The sequence below is a fragment of the Triticum urartu genome, chromosome 1, assembly GCF_003073215.2.
Source record: "Triticum urartu cultivar G1812 chromosome 1, Tu2.1, whole genome shotgun sequence".
In the NCBI taxonomy this organism is placed as follows: Eukaryota; Viridiplantae; Streptophyta; class Magnoliopsida; order Poales; family Poaceae; genus Triticum; species Triticum urartu.
Genome location: NC_053022.1, coordinates 129,072,449 through 129,088,706, shown reverse-complemented (window position 1 = coordinate 129,088,706; position 16,258 = coordinate 129,072,449).

The following is a 16,258-nucleotide window of genomic DNA, read 5'->3' as shown; positions in this document are numbered from 1 at the left end:
CAATAGAAAGAGAAATTGTTCATCATGTGTGAGGAAATCAAGGCAATCATGTAGTAATTAATGGGGCATGGCATATGTGAAGAAATTACATTGTTGCAACCAAGCATATAATAGGAGAAAGTAATCCAAGAATGGGATGCAACATACAAGGTATATATGTCATGAGGCATGGAAATGCGAAAATGATAAGTCAAAGCAAGATCTCTAACATGTGTGCAATCAAGTGATCCAAGATGAACAATAAGTATCATGGTGCAAGCAACACAAGTAGTATTATCTGCAATATCCATGCTCAAGAAAGATGTCACCTTGAAGGCGTTTTCTTGTGCATCCTTCACAATGCCGAAGCACAAGCAAAGGCGGTGTAGAAGAGAGTCGTGGTGGAATGTATGAGGCTCGCTCTCAAGATCTCGAATGGTCAACTCGCGGGAAGTGGAAGTTGACACCAAGTCAATGTATCCTTCACATGCACAAAAGAAAGCAAAGAATGTATGCGCATGGTAGATAAACACATCATCCATCATGATGGTTCTCTTCTCTTGCACATAACCATTAGAAGCACAAGTGCATGAATAATATGATGCAACAAATGACAATATTCATGGCACTAGGTATATGGTGCAAAGAGGTAAGACAAGCATGCTTCACAAGGAATATGTCAAAGTCTCCAAATATATGTGAGAATGCTATGGGGGCAAACTCATTATCAAGACTAAGGGCATTATTGCACTCAATACATGTCAAATCATCTAGTGTGAGAGAGGAAACATATGGAGATATATGAAAAATAGCAATATGAATCATGTGCAAAGCATGGAACTGGTTGTCATCAACCGTATGAAGCGAGAAAGTATGAATCATTGGTGATGCAACAAGGCAAGCAATCATAGTAATCAAGTCGTGCAAGCTAGTAGTGCAAAGATGAAACATACTAGAGGAAATCATGGCAATCATGTCATGTGAGCAAATAATATATATAGGCAATTCACATGACATATCGCAAGCACGAACACAAAGCAAGATCATAGTATAATCATAGGCATGGGTTGCAAAGCAAACATGGCAATAACAAGTGATATCTCCACCAAGCTTGGAAATACACATACAAGTATTAGAGTCAATCATCATGTGCAATGCAAAGCATGGGTCACAAATGCATGGCAAAAGGCATGGGAATGAGCATATCATGCAAAGTGAACATGGCAAGATGGTATAATATGTAATGGACAGTAACCCATAGCAAAGTGAGGTCCGTGTAGAAGAAATGCACGAAGTCTTTGCATGAAGATAGCGGTGGGAAAGACAATCCATGGGATCCCAAGTCATCATTTCTCTCTAGAGCTCATTTTGTCAACTCATGGGATTGTGAGGTTGACAAGTATTTATGGGTACCTACACAAAAGATACACAAACCAAAGAAATTGTGTGCGTGGTAAATGTACACATCATCCATCTTGATGTGTATGTGCATGTAAGAGTTAGCACATGATAAGAATCGCTCAAAGAAATTTGATGCATGGTATAAGAAAATGTCATCCATCATGAAAGAATAGTTATTGTGTATAACACGATGGGGACACAAATTGAGAATGCAATTATATGGCACATAAATATCATTATGATTCATGGAGAGCATATTGTGGACACAATTATTGGGATTATGCAATGGATAGGATGAACCAAAATATCCTAACATGTATGAGGAAACTATGGGGGTCTCCTCATGAGCAATATTGGAAACATCATATGGAGAAAATGGACAACATTCAAAACAATGCATATCTAAAGCTAGGTGGTCATGGCATGGCATATGAGATAAATGATGCAAAGGGAGCATATCAATATCATCACAAGAAAAACAAATGCCAATAACCATGGGCTTGTCATCTATGCCATATATGCAAACTGGGTTAATTTTAATGGCATATGCATAGTCACTACGAAGAGATTGCAAATATGACATATTGTTGATCTCATGCATAGCATATGACAAGTCAAGCGGATTATCAAACATGATGTGACCTAGAGAATTGTCACAAGAAATCCTATGTAACATGGCATCACAACTAATAGACTCCACATGGCAATCATCAAACTCATCATAAATAGGTAAATCATCGCATGGGGAAGTCGCACTAGCATGAAGCATGGTAATAGGTTAATCAACATCATGCAAGCAATCAATGTCAAGAATTTCCACTAGTGGGACTAGAGCATCACCTTCACCTATATTACCTTGTTCATTCCACTCAAGTGGTGTAGGTGAGGTGGTAAAGACCAAATGGTGGTCATCATCATCAACTTGATGGAACCATGTGGGGTGCATCATATTCCACCATGGACATCGTCTTGTCCAAAGGTAGGATGTAGTCATCGTGAATCGGTGCGTCATCATATATGGGACCTAGCACCAAATGAGGAGACACAATAGAGGTAGAGATTAAGTTGTTAGAAATCATAGTGGCCTCACATGCCCTATCAACTATCACACTCTCTCTATGTGGTGCCTCACTCACTCCCTCAAAATAGGTCCACTCAAAGTCACATATGGTGGAGTCACTCGTCTCACTCAAGTGGTGGGGGTTGTGGCTCTCCTCACTTGGGAATTGGGGCAACACATTGATAACCCACAAGTATAGGGGATCGCAACAGTTTTTGAGGGTAGAGTATTCAACCCAAATTTATTGATTCGACACAAGGGGAGCCAAAGAATATTCTCAAGTATTAGCAGTTGAGTTGTCAATTCAACCACACTTGAAAGACATAATATCTGCAGCAAAGTATTTAGTAGCAAAGTAGTATGGAAGTAACGATAACGGTGGCAAAAGTAACAGTAGTAGTTTTTGTAGCAATCATAACAGTGGCAACGAAAAAGTAACTAAGCAAAGATCAATATGTGAAAATCTCATAGGCAATGGATCAATGATGGATAATTATGTCGGATGCGATTCCTCATGCAACAGTTATAACATAGTGTGACACAGAAATAGCTCCAGTTCATCAATGTAATGTAGGCATGTATTCCGAATATAGTCATACGTGCTTAAGGAAAAGAACTTGCATGACATCTTTTGTCCTACCCTCCCGTGGCAGCGGGGTCCTATTGGAAACTAAGAGATATTAAGGCCTCCTTTTAATAGATTACCGAACCAAAGCATTAACACTAAGTGAATATATGAACTCCTCAAACTACGATCATCACCGGGAGTGGTCCTGATTATTGTCACTTCGGGGTTACCGGATCATAACACATACTAGGTGACTATTGACTTGCAAGATAGGATCAAGAACTCACATATATTCATGAAAACATAATAGGTTCAGATCTGAAATCATGGCACTCGGGCCCTAGTGACAAGCATTAAGCATAGCAAAGTCATAGCAACATCAATCTTAGAACATAATGGATACTAGGGATCAAACCCTAACAAAACTAACTCGATTACATGGTAAATCTCATCCAACCCATCACTGTCCAGCAAGCCTACGATGGAATTACTCACGCACGGCGGTGAGCATCATGAAATTGGTGATGGAGGAAGGTTGATGATGACGATGGCGACGGATTCCCCTCTCCGGAGCCCCAAACGGACTCCAGATCAGCCCTCCCGATGAAGATTAGGGCTTGGCGGCGGCTCCATATTGTAAAACGCGATGAATCCTTCGCTCTGATTTTTTTCTCCCTGAAAGTGAATATATAGAGTTGGAGTTGACGTCGCTGGAGTCTCAAGGGGCCCACGAGGCAGGGGGCGCGCCCTGCACCCTCATGGACAGGGTGTGGGTCCCCTGATGTTGATTCTTTCACCAGTATTTTTATTAGTTCCAAAACGTGTCTCCGTGAATTTTCAGGTCATTCCGAGAACTTTTATTTCTGCACAAAAATAACACCATGTCAATTCTGCTGAAAACGGCGTCGGTCCGGGTTAGTTCCATTCAAATCATGCAAGTTAGAGTCCAAAACAAGGTCAAAAGTGTTTGGAAAAGTAGATACGTTGGATACGTATCAACTCCCTCAAGCTTAAACCTTTGCTTGTCCTCAAGCAATTCAGTTGACAAACTGAAAGTGACAAAGAAAAACTTTTACAAACTTTATTTGATCTTGTTGTTGCAAATATGTAAAGCCAGCATTCAAGTTTTCAGTAAAGATTATGAACTAACCATATTCACAATAACATTTAGGTCTCATGTTTACTCATATCAATGGCATAATCAACTAGCGAGCAATAATAAAACAATCATAACATGATATAACAAGATGGTATCTCGCTAGCCCTTTCTGAGACCGCAAAACATAAATGCAGAGCACCCCTGAAGATCAAGGACTGACTAGACATTGTAATTCATGGTACAAGAGATCCATTCACAGTCATACTCAATGTAAATTAATAGCAATGCATGTGAATGATAGCGGTGCTCTCCAACTGGCGCTTTTTAATAAGAGGATGATGACTCAACATAAAGGTAAATAGATAGGCATTTTGCATAGGGAAGTAGGGATTTGCAGAGGTGCCAGAGCACGAGTTTTGAAATAGAGATAAATAATATTTTGAGTGGTATGCTTTCATTGTCAACATAACAACCAAGAGATCTCAATATCTTCCATGCTACACACATTATAGGCGGTTCCCAAACAGAATGGTAAAGTTTATACTGCCCCACCACCAGCAAACATCAATCCATGGCTTGTTCGAAACAACGGGTGCCTCCAACTAACAACAATCTTGGGGGATTTTTGTTTTCAAGTATTTTGATTTGAGCATGGGACTGGGCATCCCGGTTACCAGCCATTTTCTTGTGAGTGATGAGCAGAGTCCACTCATCGTGAGAATAACCCACCTATCATGGAAGATATAGACAGCCCTAGTTGATACATGAGCTATTCGAGCATACAAAACAGAATTTCATTTGAAGGTTTAGAGTTTGGCACATACAAATTTACTTGGAACGGCAGGTAGATACCACTTATAGGAAGGTATGGTGGACTCATGTGGAATAACTTTGGGGTTTATGGAAGTGGATGCACAAGCAGTATTCCCACTTAGTACAAGTGAAGGCTAGAAAGAGACTGGGAAGCGACCAACTAGAGAGTGACAACAGTCATGAACATGCATTAAGATTAATCAACAATAAGTGCAAGCATGAGTAGGATATAAATCACAATAAACATAAATATCGTGGAGGCTATGTTGATTTTGTTTCAACTACATGCGTGAACATGTGCCAAATCAAGTCACTCGAACCGTTCAAAGGAGGATACCACCCTATCATACCACATCACAACCATTTTAATAGCATGTTGGCACGCAAGGTAAACCATTATACACTCTTAGCTAATTAAGCATGGCATGGGCAACTATAATCTCTAATTGTCATTGCAAACATGTTTCATTCATAATAGGCTGAATCAGGAATGAGGAACTAATCATATTTACAAAAACAAGATAGGTCAAGTTCATACCAGCTTCTCTCATCTTAATCAGTCCATCATATATCGCCAATATTGCCTTTCACTCGCACGACCGAACAGTGTGGATAATAATAATAATGCATGTGCATTGGACTAAGCTGGAATCTGCAAGCATTTAAAACAAGGGAGAAGACAAGGTAATATGTGCTCTTGGTTGAATCAACAATAATGCATATGAGAGCCACTCAACATTTTCATCATGGTCTTCTCTTCTCGACCCCCAAAGAATAAGAAAAGAAATAAAACTATTTACACGGGAAAGCTCCCAACAAGCAAAAGAAGAACGAGAAATCTTCTTGGGTTTTATTTTAATTACTACTACTATAGGCATGGAAAGTAAACTAGCTAAAAGCTACAACTAATTTTTTTTGGTTTTTCTTAAGGTTTTTCAAACACACAAGAAGAAGGCTTACAAAAGAAAATAAACTAGCATGGATGGTACAATGAAAAAGTATGAGCACCAACAACTGGCATGGATGGTTTCACGGGCCTCCTTCTTAAGAAGTGCTGGCACATCATTAAGGATTATTTTGATCAATTGGTCAAAGATTTTTCTGAAGGACACCTTGATTTGGAGTGTATCAACATCTCTCTCATAACCTTGATCCCAAAAAAGCTATCTCCTGAGGGTTTGAATGACTACATGCCAATCTCTTTGACAAATACCTGTCTGAAATTTCTCACTAAACTTCTAGCAAACAGACTGTAGAAAGTGATTCTTTCCTGTATTCATAAAAACCAATATGGGTTTATTAAATCTAGGTCTATTCAGGATTGTCTGGCTTGGTGTTTTGAGTACATTCACCAATGTAAAGCTTCAAAAAGACCAATTGTCTTGCTAAAATTGGATGTTACTGAGGCCTTTGACACTATTGAGCATGATGCCATTCTTAGAATTCTAAGATACAAGAGTTGTAATAACAAATGGATATCTTGGATGCAGTCCATTCTGTCATCTGGTTCATCTTCGGTGCTTCTTAATGGTGTACCTGGTCACCACTTTAAATGTAAGAGGGGAGTTAGACAAGGAGACCCAATGTCACCTTTACATTTTGTGCTTGCTGCTGACCTACTTCAGTCTGTAGTGAATGATATGTGCAGTAAAGGAATATTGACTCTTCCAATCCCTTCTCATAGTCAGGATTTCCCCATAGTGTAGTATGCTGATGATACACTAATTGTGTTGCCTGCTATTGACCACACTACAAAAAAATACACTTGTTTGATGATACATGTTTGTCACAGTAGGTCGCGTTTTTGTCATGCATGTACATCCATGACGATTTTATGACAGAATCAAGATAGCCATATCTGTGCTGACGTAGAAGTGTTCCATGACATTACCAACATTATCATCACGGAAGTGTCCACTTCCATGACAATAAATCGCGCGTCACAGAAGTGCTTTCTTCAAGGGTGACCGACACGTGGCATCCACCGTAACGGAACGCCGTTAAGCTATCGGGTCCGGTTTTGGATCCGATAACCCGTTAACAGCCCGGACCAATGGGGATTTTCCACGTGTAAAATAATCATTGGCCGCAGGAAACACGTGTTGCCTCACCGTTGGGACAGATGTCATCCACTCATTGGACAGGAGGCGCCTATGATAGGTCGACATGTGGCACGGCCCAACAGTGGCCCATTCTCGTGAAAAAGGCCGGCCCAGTAAAAATTAGCAGGCCGGCCCATATAAGGCCTACTTGTGTGAGGTCCATTTAAGCCCACGGCCCATACGAGATGTGCCAATTCGGCCCGTCAACGGCCCGTTAAAGATTTGACACCATTGCAGCCCATCGTCAGTTCGAGCCCGTTAACAGCCCGCTATATATTTGGGCTCAATATCGGCCCGATGAGATTTTGGCCTGTTAACGGCCCATTTAATGGATGGGCCAATTTTCAGGATGTACATCTTTCGGCCTTTTAGCGACCCATTTAAATGTTGGGCTAATTTCCGGCCCGGTGTGTCTTTCAGCCTGTTGACGGCCCATAAATCTGATGGGCCATTTGTAGTCGAACCTGAGTTTCGGCCTTTTAGCGGCCCATTTAAGTGTTGGGCCAATTTATGGCCCGGTGTCACTTTCAGCCTGTTGACGGCTGTCGGTGTCAAAACCGGCGGATCTCGGGTAGGGGGTCCCGAACTGTGCGTCTAGGCTAGATGGTAACAGGAGGCAAGGGACACGAAGTTTTACCCAGGTTCGGGCCCTCCCGATGGAGGTAAAACCCTATGTCCTGCTTGATTAATATTGATGATATGGGTAGTACAAGAGTAGATCTACCACGAGATCAGAGAGGCTAAACCCTAGAAGCTAGCCTATGGTATGATTGTTGATGTGTATGTTGTCCTACGGACTAGAACCCTCCGGTTTATATAGACACCGGATAGGGTTAGGGTTACATAGAGTCGGTTACAATGGTAGGAGATCTAAATATCCGTATCGCCAAGCTTGCCTTCCACGCCAAGGAAAGTCCCTTCCGAACACGGGACAGAGTCTTCAATCTTGTATCTTCATAGTCCTGGAGTCCGGCTGAAGGTATAGTCCGGCCATCCGGACACCCCCTAATCCAGGACTCCCTCAGTAGCCCCTGAACTAGGATTCAATGATGACAAGTCTGGCGCGCAAATTGTCTTCGGCATTGCAAGGCGGGTTCCTCCTCCAAGTACTTCATAGAAGATTTTGAACACAAAGATAGTGTCTGGCTTTGAAAAATAAGTTTCCACATATTGCCATAGAGAGAATAGTATTTACACAAATCTAATCTGCTGACGTATTCCGTAGTGTGACATCACACCACGGCCAAGCTTTTATTCGAACCGTTTCACTGTTCCATCTCAGCGCGTTATGCGAGGCGGTTTCCTTGGCACGTCATGTTAAAGCAGAGATCGTGTCCCCTTATTCCAGGATTCCCATCAATACGGGCGTGGGTAACCCAACCGCGCCTTTAATTACGGTGCTTGGGAGATAAGCGAGTTTTACCAGGCTGGTGGGGATGTGTAGTTGCGTCCACCCATATAAGGGGATAAGGATCCACCTTTTCACCTACGCCTTCTTCCTCCTTCGCCTATCCATTCTTGCGCACTCGAGCTCCAGCCCCCAAGTCCGCACTACCACCTCAACCTTCTCCAGTCATGTCCGGAGCGGGAGGCAAGTGGATGGTCTCCTCCGTCACGGAGGGACACATCAAAAAGCTGAGGAAGGACGGATATCTGGCTAGCGACATCGCGCACCGGCTTCCCGAAACGGGGCAGCTCATCCCCACTCCCAGGCCCCATGAGAGGGTGGTATTCCTCCCCCATTTCCTCCACGGACTGGGCTTCCCTCTGCATCCATTTGTCCGGGGGCTCATGTTCTACTATGGCCTGGATTTCCATGATCTGGCCCCGAATTTTGTCCTCAACATCTCGGCATTTATCGTCATGTGCGAGGCCTTCCTCCGCATCCGCCCCCATTTCGGCCTATGGCTCAAGACCTTCAACGTCAAGCCGAAGGTGGTGCGCGGCAACCAGGCGGAGTGCGGAGGCGCCATGGTGGGCAAGATGGCCAACGTCCTATGGCTCAAGGGCTCCTTCGTGGAGACCCTGAAGGAGTGGCAATCGGAGTGGTTTTACATCACCGAGCCGTGCGACCCTAAGTGGGTCGCAGCCCCCGAGTTCTGGTCCGGACCCCAAACGCGGCTCACGTCCTGGAAAGAGATGGACCTGTCGTGGGGCAGCCAAAAGGAGGTGACTGGACTACAAACATGCATCCAATCCTTGGTGAACAAGCAGCTCAGGCTTGTCAACGTAGTCCAGGTTATACTTATCCGCTTGATCCTCCCGTGTCAACAACGGGCTCTCAACCTGTGGGAGTTCGATCCAGCGCGGCACCAAACTCTGAGCAGGCTCTTTGACACGACGTACGAAGATGCCTGGAAGGTGCTTTTCAAAGGCGCCGAGGCTCCCGCATCCGCTACCGAGGATCGCGGATTCAGCGCGCAGCGTCACGCTAGCGCGGTAAGCTTTTTGTATTTTTTACAGTGCACTAGCTTTTCATAGATTAATTCTATACGGGATCTAAGCTCCCTTACCTTTGACAGGATTGGCAGGAGAAGTCCGGACGGATCGACTGTCCGGCACCTTTGCTCGAAGACCCAGTCGATGCCCACTTGGCAAAGCTGCTGGTTCCGGCACCCTACGTGGTGCCGGAGAAGAAGGCCGCAAAAAGGGTCGCGGGGACTCGAAAGAGTGCCCGGCGCCTGGAGGTGTCGGATTCACCATCCGACGAATCCAAGACGCACTCCTCCCACAAAGATGAGGAGGACGAAGAAGAGACCCCCCGCTCCAGCGAGGGAAGGGAAGAAAAGGAAGGCCGCCCCAACTGGGGAGGCCGAAGGGTCCAAGAAGGGGAGAACCCATCCTCCGGACTACTCCACCAACGCCGACGACGGCGAAGAGGAGTGGCCGCCCAGGGCCAAGCCCCTGGCGAAATCGTAAGTATCCGGATACCGGAGTGATTTCATAGTATTCGATTATCGCACAGCTTTCCCTTATGTCGAATATGTTTATGCAGCCCACCCAAAGACCGGCTCGACGCGTCGTCGAGCGGCTCACTGGACTCGTCGGATGTGAACTCGCTGCCGACGGCTTCCTCCCCCCGCCCTATGGACGACACTGAAGTGTTGTCCCAACAGGTTCCAATCCGGCAGGAGGTGGTCCTGGAGGTGCCGCAAGGCGACCTCCCGGACTCCAGGAGTAAAGGGGACGAAACCCCCCAGGGCTCCAAGTCCGGCCCTAGGTCGGACACCGCTCCGGAACCTTCAAAGGTTCCAGAGTCTGGTGGGGGACATCCTTCCAAGAGGAGCAAGCCCGCCGTGCCGGTGACCTCCGTCCAACCGGAGGCGCCGGACAATCTGTTGGAGGCGCTCCAAGGCGCCTCCATCGACGAGGGGCACCGCACTATTATGAGTGCGGTGGTCCAGAAGGTTCAGTCCGCCAAGAGCCTTTTAACAGGCTTTGAGGTAAGTAAAGAATGTGTAAATAACATTACCGCATAGGGCAGTAGCCCCTGATGCTCTATTTGGCGTTCGGGAAGAAAAGCTGAATAGAGGATCAAATAAAATTCGCAGGAGTCTAACAAAAAGAGGTCAATATGTGTGTGCAGGCTTCCCTGCTGGCGTCCGCCGCACTGACTGCGAAAGTGGACGTGCTAAAGTAGGACCTCGAGCGGTCCGAGCAAGAGCTCGGACGTGCCAAGAAGCAGCTCGAGGACAGTGAAGGTAAGAAATACCTTGTATAAATGTGTATAAAAAGGTGCAATTAGGAAAAATGACAGGAGTATCGTGGCTATTGTAGGGACCACGTCTGAGGTGGCGACCCTGAAGCAAGCGCTGCTCGAGGCTGAGAAGAGGTCGGCCGCGGAACGCACTGAGCGAGAAAAGTATGAGGCCGAGGTTGGCAAGGTGCGGCAAGAGCTCCAGGATCTCATGGAAAAACATGAGAGTTTGGAGCGTGACTCAAGGACGCGAGCGTCCGAGCTCGCGGCGGCTACTGAAAGTGCCAAGTTTGCCAAGGCCGAATCCCGGAAGACCCTCCAGGAGTTGGATGAGGTGAAGAAGATAGCGGCGGGTAAGGCATTCTTTATGCAAAGTAAACACATAAGCGTGAGTTACTTGTTACTTACCCGAATCCGGAGTTCTCCAGGCGCGTTCGCAGATCTTCCCCGGAGTATATCTGATGCCGTCGCATTCTATCGAGCCGAGGAGGGCAGCTCGATGGAGAAGGTGTTCTGGTCTCGGTACGCTGAGGCCGGACACCCCGTGCCCCTGAGCGACCAGTTGAAGCAACTGGTCGAGCTCCACAAGGCGGCCGAACAGGCCATGAAGGGCCTCATAGTTCAGCTGTGGCCTGGAGAGGCTCAACCTGGGAGCTATTTCGGGCTGATGCGGCGGCTGGTGGAGGCCTGTCCAAGGCTCTAAGTCATCAAGCGCTCCGTCTGCATTGAAGGTGCCCGTAGGGCCCTTGCCCGTGCGAAGGTGCACTGGGGCAAGCTGGATGCTGAGAAGCTTGTGAAGGACGGGCCACCACCGGGGAAAGAGCATCGCAAGCCTGAAAGTTATTATAAGGATGTTCTGAAGGGTGCCCGCCTTGTGGCGGATGAATGTTCTATGGATGTAATTTTTGAATAAAACTCGCTCGTTTTGTCCTGTACGCTGAAAACTTGTTCATATGCGCTTAAGCAATGCTGTTTGAATTTAAAATATTACCTTCTGTGCGGCTGTTTATCAATTCTGAGAGATGGCGAGTCGTCAGCTTCTGCCCCCGTGCCACTATTGCTGGGGTGTTCGGGGATAAACCTGAGGGCTCTTTTTCCCATGTTTGGGTCCTTCGAGGGAGGCGCTCAGCCCAACGAACAAGGCAATCGGACTATAATGTGTGAACACTCTCACTTAGCCATAGAATTCTATAATTTTAAATTTTGGCGAAGCCCCTGGTATTCGGAAGACCGAGTTCGGGGCGCTATCAACGCCTTGGCCGGACAGAGCCGGCTCCTCGCCCTAAGCGGCATAAGTCTTTAAGGACTCGAAAAGACCTCTCGAACAGCGACCAGCTCTCGCCTCATCATGACGGTCAGTTTTAGCTTTCTCCACTGAGGTGCTCGACCCAGCTCAACCGGGGCACAATCGCAGTGGTTCTCCTAGTGCTACCTTAGCCGATATAGCGGAACGTAAGGCACCAAAACATAGGAGCCGGGCAAACCCAACCATTGACCCAAGACATGATTCGGAGCCGATGCATATAATGCTATAAGTTCGGGGTGCCGCACTTGTTAAAGTGTTCGGACTTCTCACACCATGTTGAGGGGTATTGAAGCCCCTGGCGTATTTTGGCCGTACCAAAGTGTACGGGTGCAGCATGTCATTAAGGAACATATATAAGTATAAAAAAAGAGTAATGCAAAAATAGACAAAAGCTATGCATTGTTTATTAAAAAGAGCTGCGATCAAAGCAGAATGATACAAATAATGCGATAAGCAAAAGGTTGGACTATATAACATGTCCTCTCCAGGGGCAAGTTGCGGAATAATATGCGAAACAGGTATACTGCTCGTGATAGAGACCACCTAGGAGTTCCATAATGTGGCGTGGCTTGTCTGCTTCCCTGGTTCTTGCATCATTTGTGCGGCAATTGAACTTCCGAACAGGCCTTCCGAAGAGTGGAGTCCAGAAAGTAAGAGAAAATTAAAAAAATCGGCAGCCCCTGGTACAGTTGAAGCCGTGTTTTGGGCGTGCCGTGATGGTGCCCCTCCCCCTGTGCCCATGGTATCTCGAGAGCGTAGTTATGTACGTGAAGTACTGACGTCGCCTTTTTGCGAGGGTTGGGGTTGGGGCCGCATTGCTACGCCTACTCGGATCGTGCCAGGTGGTCTTGTTGTAGGTTACTCCGGGCGCGCTTGACGGTGTCCGGTCGTTTAGTGGCCGGACTGGAGAAATGCCTGGAGGGCTGCTTTGTACTTCCGCTGCAAGGGCCGACGTATGCTCCTCCGTTCGGAGGGAGCGTTCGGTGTTTCCATTGACCGTAATTACTCCTCGAGGGCCTGGCATCTTGAGCTTAAGGTATGCGTAATGCGGTACCGCATTGAACTTAGCGAATGTGGTTCGCCCGAGCAGTGCGTGATAACCACTGCGAAACGGGACTATGTCGAAGATTAACTCCTCGCTTCGGAAATTATCCGGAGATCCGAAGACCACCTCAAGTGTGACTGAGCCTGTACAGTTGGCCTCTACACCTGGTATTACGCCTTTAAAGGTCGTTTTGGTGGGCTTAATCCTCGAGGGATCTATGCCCATTTTCTGCACTGTATCCTGGTAAAGCAGGTTCAGGCTGCTGCCACCGTCCATAAGGACTCTAGTGAGATGAAATCCGTCAATAATTGGGTCTAGAACCAATGCGGCGAAGCCGCCATGACGGGTGCTAGTGAGGTGGTCCCTTCGATCAAAGGTGATCGGGCAGGAGGACCATGGGTTGAACTTTGGGGCGACTGGCTCTATCGCGTATACGTCCCTTAACGCGCGCTTCCGCTCGCTCTTGGGGATGTGGGTTGCGTATATCACCGCACTTGTGGGGGAAAACCCTTCTGTCCCTTGTTGTTCGGCGGCCGGGGCTCCTCGTCGTCATCGCTATGTAGCCCCTTGTCTTCGTTTTCGGCGTTTAACTTGCCTGCCTGCTTGAACACCCAACAATCCATGTTGGTGTGATTGGCCGGCTTTTCAGGGGTGCCATGTATCTGGCATAAGAGGTCGAGTATTCGGTCCAAACTGGACGGGCCCCTAGGATTCCTTTTGAATGGCTTTTTCTGCTGACCGGATTTAGAGCCTCTGAATCCGGCATTAACTGTCGTATCATCTGCATTGTCGCCGTTAATGCGGCGCTTCTGTTTGTTGCGACGCGACCCACCACTACTGTCCCTGGTGTCCGAATTACCAGGGTTCTTGGTTATATTGTTGCTACGAGCAAGCCAGCTGTCTTCTCCCGCGCAAAAGCGGGTCATGAGTGTCGTGAGTGCTGCCATAGATTTCGGCTTTTCCTGTCCAAGGTGTCGGGCCAGCCACTCGTCAGGGATATTGTGCTTGAAGGCTGCTAGGGCCTCAGCGTCCGGACAGTCAACTATTTGATTTTTCTTTGTTAGGAACCGTGTCCAGAATTGCCTAGCCGATTCATCTGGCTGCTGAATTACGTGACTTAGGTCATCGGCGTCTGGGGGTCGCACATAAGTGCCCTGGAAATTTTCGAGGAATGCGGCTTCCAGGTCCTCCCAACAACTGATTGATCCTATTGGCAAGCTGTTAAGCCAATGCTGAGCTGGTCCTTTAAGCTTGAGTGGGAGGTATTTGATGGCGTGGAAATCATCGCCGCGGGCCATGTGGATATGAAGGAGATAATCCTCGATCCATACCGCAGGATCTGTTGTGCCATCATATGATTTGATGTTTACGGGTTTGAAACCCTCGGGGATTTGATGATCCATTATTTCGTCTGTAAAGCAGAGTGGGTGTGCGGCGCCTCTGTACTAGGCTATATCATGACGTAGCTCCACTGAGCCTTGTCTACTGTGTTCGGCCCTGCCGAATTTGTGGCCAGCGTGACGGATGCCGTCTCGAGCCGTGGGGCGCCCATGCGATCCGTAGATCGATCTTGTTTGTCTAGCCTTGTCCTCCAACATGTCTCGTAAGTCCGGCGCATATTCCCGTGCCTTGGTACGGGGTGCGGCTTGAGTGGAGGGCCGAGGGGCCTCTCTGTCGCGGCCACGAGGTGGCCGGTCGGCCGCGTCAAGTGCTTCCTCCTCTAATTGGGGTAGCAACCTGCGCTTTGGGTAGCTCTTGGAGGGGCGTTCGAGTTTATGCTCTTCGGTTGCAAGGACTTCAGTCCATCTGTCGACTAGCAAATCTTGATCAGCTCTAAGTTGTTGCTGTTTTTTCTTGAGGCTTCTTGCCGTGGCCATAAGCCTGCGTTGAAAACGCTCTTGCTCGACGAGATCCTCTGGCATGACGAATTCGTCGTCGTCGAGGCTTGCCTCGTCTTCGGAGGGAGGCATATAATTATCGTCCTCGACCTCTCTGTCTGCCGCTCTCTCATGAGGGCTGGTTTCTCCATCCTCCTGTGCTAGATCTTGCTGGAGGGGGTTTTCTTCGGCGCTTTCCGGAGTATTATTATCTCCCGTGCTGGAATAACCATGTTTGTTTTGGCGGGATTTTGAGCGGCGCCGCTGACGTCGGCGCTTAGGCTATTTCTTGGAGGGGTCATCCTCCGTTGTTCCATCGCCATCTCCCTCTTTTCGGGTGTCCACCATGTATATGTCATATGACGAGGTGGCTTTCCAGGGCCTAGTAGGCGCTGGTTCTTCATCATCTCCTTCATCGGCGTCCATACCGTAGATGTCTTCGGAGTCGAAGTCGAGCATGTCGGTTAAGTCGTCGACAGTGGCTACAAAGTGGGTGGTGGGTGGGCTTTGAATTTCTTCATCGTCCGAATCCCAACCTTGCTGGCTGTAGTGCGGCCAGGGCTCTCCTGATAAAGAGAGAGACTTTAGTGTCTTCAGAATATTGCCAAAAGGCGAGTGCTGAAAGATGTCCGCGGCAGTGAACTCCATGATCGGCGCCCAATCGGATTCGATTAGCAGGGGCACGGAGTGTTCGGAGTCCGGAGAGGAGTCCGGCTCCTTGGAGTCACGAGTCTCGCAGAGTACGGGGCTGGTGTTCGGCTCAATCGCCGTTGGGATCACAGCCCCCGAGGCGGCGTCCAACCGCCCATCCTTGATCGGCGCAGTTGGCTCTGAATTAAGGATCGGAGCCGATGCGGGTGCGGCCTCCAGGGCACTGTTCGGCGGCAGAGCTAGATCATGCCCGTCGGGACAGTGCAGCGCGCTCGGCAGTGGCTCGAATCCGTCGAGGATCAAGTCCCCGCGGATGTCAGCCGTGTAGTTTAAACTTCCAAATCTGACCTGACGGCCAGGGGCGTAGCTTTCGATCTGCTCCAGGTGGCCAAGTGAATTGGCCCGTAGTGCGAAGCCGTCGAAGACGAAGATCTGTCCGGGGAGGAAGGTCTCACCCTGGACTGCATCGCTATCGATGATCGTAGGAGCCATCGAGCCTGACGGCGACGACACAGAGGAACTCTCAATGAAAGCACCAATGTCGGTGTCAAAACCGGCGGATCTCGGGTAGGGGGTCCCGAACTGTGCGTCTAGGCTGGATGGTAACAGGAGGCAAGGGACACGAAGTTTTACCCAGGTTCGGGCCCTCTCGATGGAGGT